The sequence below is a fragment of the Octodon degus genome, unplaced genomic scaffold (genome assembly GCF_000260255.1).
Source record: "Octodon degus isolate 3935 unplaced genomic scaffold, OctDeg1.0 scaffold00047, whole genome shotgun sequence".
NCBI classification, from domain to species: Eukaryota; Metazoa; Chordata; class Mammalia; order Rodentia; family Octodontidae; genus Octodon; species Octodon degus.
In genome coordinates, this window is record NW_004524623.1 from 6533231 (window position 1) to 6538354 (window position 5124).

Below are 5124 nucleotides of genomic sequence, written 5' to 3' on the forward strand. Positions count from 1 at the left end.
AGAGAGAGAGAGAGAGAGAGAGAGAGAGAAAGAGAAAGAGAAAGAGAAAGAGAAAGAGAAAGAGAGAATGTGTTAGTTCACAAGGGGTAGAAGCAAGCACCTGGCTTGCGGATTTTAATATATAGGGTCTTTAAAATCCAGAGTTAAGATTATTCACTGTGGCTGGTCACAGTGGCACACTCCTGTAATCCTAGCACTTGGGAAGCTGAGGCAGGAGAATTTTCATGGATTTGGGGCCAGCTTGGACTACACAGTGAGTTGAAGGCCAGCATGAACTATATAGCAAGACCATGTCTTGCATGACTATATCTGATAAACAAAAAATAAATTGTTCACTATGCATGGGTACCTGCTTTTGAAGTGCCATTTGGGTAGCAGTTATATTTGTACATAATTCATATGCAGAATGAGAGGAGAGTCTTCTTTTAATTCCTAAAACAATGCCTGATGCCACATAGATGTTCAGTAAATGCTGTATTAGTGCCCCTTTTTGAATGAGTTTGATTTATTTCTTTGTTGTAAAGACTGAATAAATTGACCAAAATGTTTCCAAAAAATATATTCTAACTTTAGATTTACTTGTTTCTGTACTGTCACTATGTTGTGACTTCTAGGATGTGCTTAGTCTTACAGTCTTGTGATTAAATGGGTTCTCTGCACTAGTTCTGGGGATCTTGTGGAAGCACGGGGTGGGTGGAGTTTTTAAAGAGTCAGCTCTTTTGGATAATAGTAAGAGAGGCTTAGAGAAAGTCCCCACGCTGACTGGGAAGTGAGTCTGCCACTGGCTAAACTGGGGCTGGAATGGAATCTTGAAGGTGGCTCAACTAACCTCTTGTTTTAGGGTTCAAGAGGTCAGTATAGAGAAGTGAGCTATCTGGTGTCATAGCTACAACTGCAGAAGGCAGAAACTTTGCAGAACTTAGAAGCTACGGCACTTTTACTTTGTTTTGAAAAAGAATGGTAACATATAGAACATTAATTTTCAAAAAATGATCTTATATGTTAAATTTTTAATAATTGTTTTAGACTTGAATTTCTTTAGGTTAACTGAGTGCTACTAGAAATCTCATTGAATTTTTTCTTTTTCGTATGGGGGATAGAACTCGGGACCTTGCACTGCCCAGGCAGATGCTTTGCTGCTGAGGCATCTCTCCGGTGAAAATTACTATTTTAGAAGGAACACATTGTTAACTGTCTTCTTCTTTTTCTAGGTTAAATCAGCAAATAAAGAAAACATGGTATTTTGAAATATGATTAAACTCCTGATGCAGCAGCAAAGGCTAAGAATATTAATGGCCATATCTAGGTAAGTTAGGATTTACAAACAAAAGGGCTAAGTCTGCAACTTACATTTTTAAAGATCAGATTTTATTGGTGCGCTTTAGACATACATATTGGTCATGGTCATCACAGAGTCTGTACCTGTACAACCCACATATTTTAAACTGAGCTTTTTATTTCAGAAAAGAATTCTGCTCTGAGTTCCCCTGTACCTTTCTGCTCTTGCTTATTTACTTTCGACGCTATTAATTCATACATTTGAGCTGAGCTAGTATCCTCTGCACTTGTTCTGGGTGGGCATTGAGTTTCCTCCATATGTTTCTGCATTTGATTCTTTATTGTAGGTGTTATTAATTCAGGGATTTCTTTTTTCATTTCCAATCTGAGTTCCTCTGTACCTTTCTGTAGCTGTTTCTTTATTTCAGAAGCTGTTGATTTATTGCTTTCAGCTGTGTGATTCCCAGTTTGTTCTGTGTTAGTGTCCTCTGCACTTGTTATGGGTGAGCTTGGGGTCCGAGATTGCATTTTGCTCCTTCTCGTTGTCATTTTGTGTAGCATTGTCTTCTGATCTTTGTTGTAGATCTTTGTTGCAGTTATAGCCTTAGCACCTACTGAAGTTCAGGTGCAGATCTACAAAGTTTAGATTTATCCAGCTGTGCCTGGCTTGGGTCTGGCTGCTGTGCGTAGCTCCTTCCTGCTGCTGCCCTTGGGAGTGAAACTGTGGTGCCCCTCTGGCGAGATGTTCTGCTCCTGGACTAGCTGGGTGATTCTGTCCCCTACATTCTCTACAGGGATTCCAGCTGCAGAGTTTCACCCCAGGCCTGTATGCCAGGCCTGAGCTGAGTCTGGAGGGGACAAGGTGAGGTAGAGGGGAGAGGCAGCTCTCCCACACACTTGCCGGGCCTGGGCTAGGCCTGGATCTCACGCATATTAAACTGAGGAGGCAACCATTTTGCCTCCTGACTTGCTGACTTTCCCCAACTCCCCCCAAATATGGGCAAATTACTTGAATTAAACTGAGTGTTTACTAATTCAGCAACCTTGCTAAAGTATTGATCTTCCCATACTGAAATGACCTTTTGTTTCTGAATGTGCCTAGCTGCTCTCTTGAGGGAGCAAGCGTAAGACGATGTTTGCTTTTGCAGCTCTGCAGGCTTGGAGAGGAGTGGTGCCCATGAGATCACACGAGTTGTCATGAAGTGTGTGCAGTATTTACTGTACATTATTAGGCCTCGTGTAACTCAGATGTGCTCTCCAAATATTCATGTGGTGGTCATGAATCCCATCTTTCCTTTTTCCAAAGAGTTTATGGTTCAGGAAGAGTGGGTGAAAATTCCACATTAAAAAGTCATTTTCTAGAGTCAGCCAAATAGCTCAGCAGATTAAAGCACCTGCCTACGCAGAGGCAGGGGCCAGGAGTTTGATCCCTGGGCCTGCTGTGCTGGACCAGCCCCCAGGGCAAGCTGAGATGGCAGTTGAGACTGGGTGTGGTGGTGCACACCTGTGATCCCAGCTCTTGGGAGGCTGTAAATAGTATCACTACAAGTCTGATCTATGCAGTGAGACCCTGTAGACCCTATCCTAAAATACAAAAAAGAAGAAGAAGAAGAAGAAAAAAAAAAGTCATTTTCCAGAAGATGGAAAATGCAGCAGAGCTGCCTGTTCCAACATTTTAATTCCACATTCATAGTAACACTGTAAACCTATACTTTAACATTGTTGGAGCTGCCTTTTTTTTTTGGTCTTCACTTTCCTTTATTTTGTTAGCCCTCCTCTTTGTTCTTTGCCTCTTTCCTAACCAGGTCTGACATCTATCACTTGAACTCCTGCATGGCCAACATTCCATCATTGTGTTGCCCCCTCTCCTCTGTCCTGGCTGGCCTGCTGAGCTGTCTGTTCCCTGTGACTGCTGAGTTCTGCTTTCAGCCCTCTTGGGCCCTTCACTCTTCCTGGGTAGCTCCTTGACAGGTCGTCCTCCGGCCTCCTCAGATCTCTGCATGTCTTGCCTTCTGCTGTATGTAGAAAATCTAGGGCCGTAGACATTGCCTGCTTCATGCAACTTTATGCCCTGTCCATCCTTATGTCTCTCCTCTTTTCCTTAGAGGAGAGGCAGCCCCCCTGCTCTGCATAGACCTCTCAGTCAGAGCCCTGGAACTCCTCGCCTTCAGTTTCAGCCTCCATCTTGATTCATCAATTAGCTCTTCTTTTTTTTCTTTTTCTTTTTCTTTCTTTTTTTTTTTTTTTTTTTTTTTTTCTTCTGTATTTCTGACCTTTCCTGATGAACTGATGATAATAAACCTACTTAAATTTATATAGTCTTGCTGGGGAGATAGCTTAGATGCATAAGGGCCCGCCTGGCAAACCCAAGATCCTGAGTTTGATCCCTGGTACCAAAAAACAACAAAAATTTATGTGATCTTAACACAGTAACTCAGACATTTTCTTTTGAACCTGTGTCTGTCTAAACCCTAGAACGGTACTTATTTTCTCAGTCACTTTTGGAAGGGGCAGTTTGCATCCTCTGAGGACATCTTCCTCACCTTCTGGCTTCCTTGCAGTTTGATGCCCACCTCTTCCAGGACCCCATGGTGCTTCTTTGTGGATGCTTTCTTTAGCCTACACTGCTCTGGTCTCTTTTTCTCCCTTGCTTCCCTCTGCGCCTCTACTCGAGCGCATGTGTATGCCCCCAGGACTTCAGCCACGGATCTGCATCCTCTTCTGAGCCCCCTTGAGCAAGTGTCTTCTTTGTGGTTTCAGATATGGTATGTGACGAGGTGTGGCACGTCTGTAATCCCAGCACACACAGCAGCTTACAGAGATTCTATCTTAATACTTTTTTAAAAGATGTAAAGTGTTTTAAAGACATAACCCAGTGCAGAGGCTCTGGGGTCAGTCCCTAGTACCACCAAAATCTGCACCAACCAAAAAAATGTTTTTTTAATCTTTTTATCTTTTCTATCAAATCTGTACCTGTATACTTAACCTTTCTTTGCTTATCTCTATTTGATGGGTTGTTAGCCATTTAGTTTAGCATATCTAAAACTAAACTACTCATCATTGCTTCCTCTTGAAGGCTACCAGTATCTCAGGTCAGGGAACCAGCATATTGCATTTTTCATGCTAGAAACTGCCTCTTGCTTTCATTCTGTCAAGCTATACACTAGATGTTGTTTTTAAATGCCTCGAATTCATCCCTTTTTCATTTGTACTGTTGCTATTCTGGGGTTCGGTCTTATTTTTCTTTTCTTTTCTAACTTAATTTCTTTTCTCTGAGCTACAGTGTATTTTATTTTCTTTAATTATTGTTTTCAATGTATGTAGTACAGGGTCTGTAGGGTCTCACTAGGTAGATTAGACTCATGGTAATTCTCATGTTCTCACCCTCCTAAGCACTGGGATTACAGGCGTGTGCCACTACGCCCAGTCTCAATCACTGTCTCAGCTCGCCCCAGGGGCAGGGCCGTCATGGCACCTGGGAATTGAGCCCCAGCCACTGCGTCTGCCTAAGCAGGTGCTTTGGTCTGCTGAGCTATCTGGCTGGCCCACTACAATGAATTTTATTTTATTTATTTATTTAGCCTTAATTTTATTGATAAATAGCAATGCGATAGTTTCAAATCAAATTGGTAGGACAGGTTCAATAATTAACACATCGCATACATTGTTCCTAGTGGTTAATTGCTGTACAAGATGCAGACATGATATCCCATTTACAAACACCATTAAAACAAATCATTCTATTCATTAAGAGAATGTAACTATATATCTATCCCAACCTCTCTGAATACACAGATACAAAATGGAGGGCTGGTGAGATGGCTCAGTGGTCTAAAGCACCTACTT

General features: G+C 42.0%; 1 protein-coding gene across 2 annotated transcripts in view; it reads left to right on the forward strand.

The window, feature by feature from the left end:
• Frs2 (fibroblast growth factor receptor substrate 2) overlaps positions 1 to 5124 on the forward strand; it is a 47459-nt gene that overhangs the window by 26446 nt on the left and 15889 nt on the right. For both annotated transcript variants that reach the window (XM_004632156.2, XM_023716315.1), the window contains exon 3: positions 1212 to 1306. The gene's annotated coding sequence lies outside the window, so the exon portion shown is untranslated. The remainder of the gene's footprint in view (positions 1 to 1211; positions 1307 to 5124) is intronic.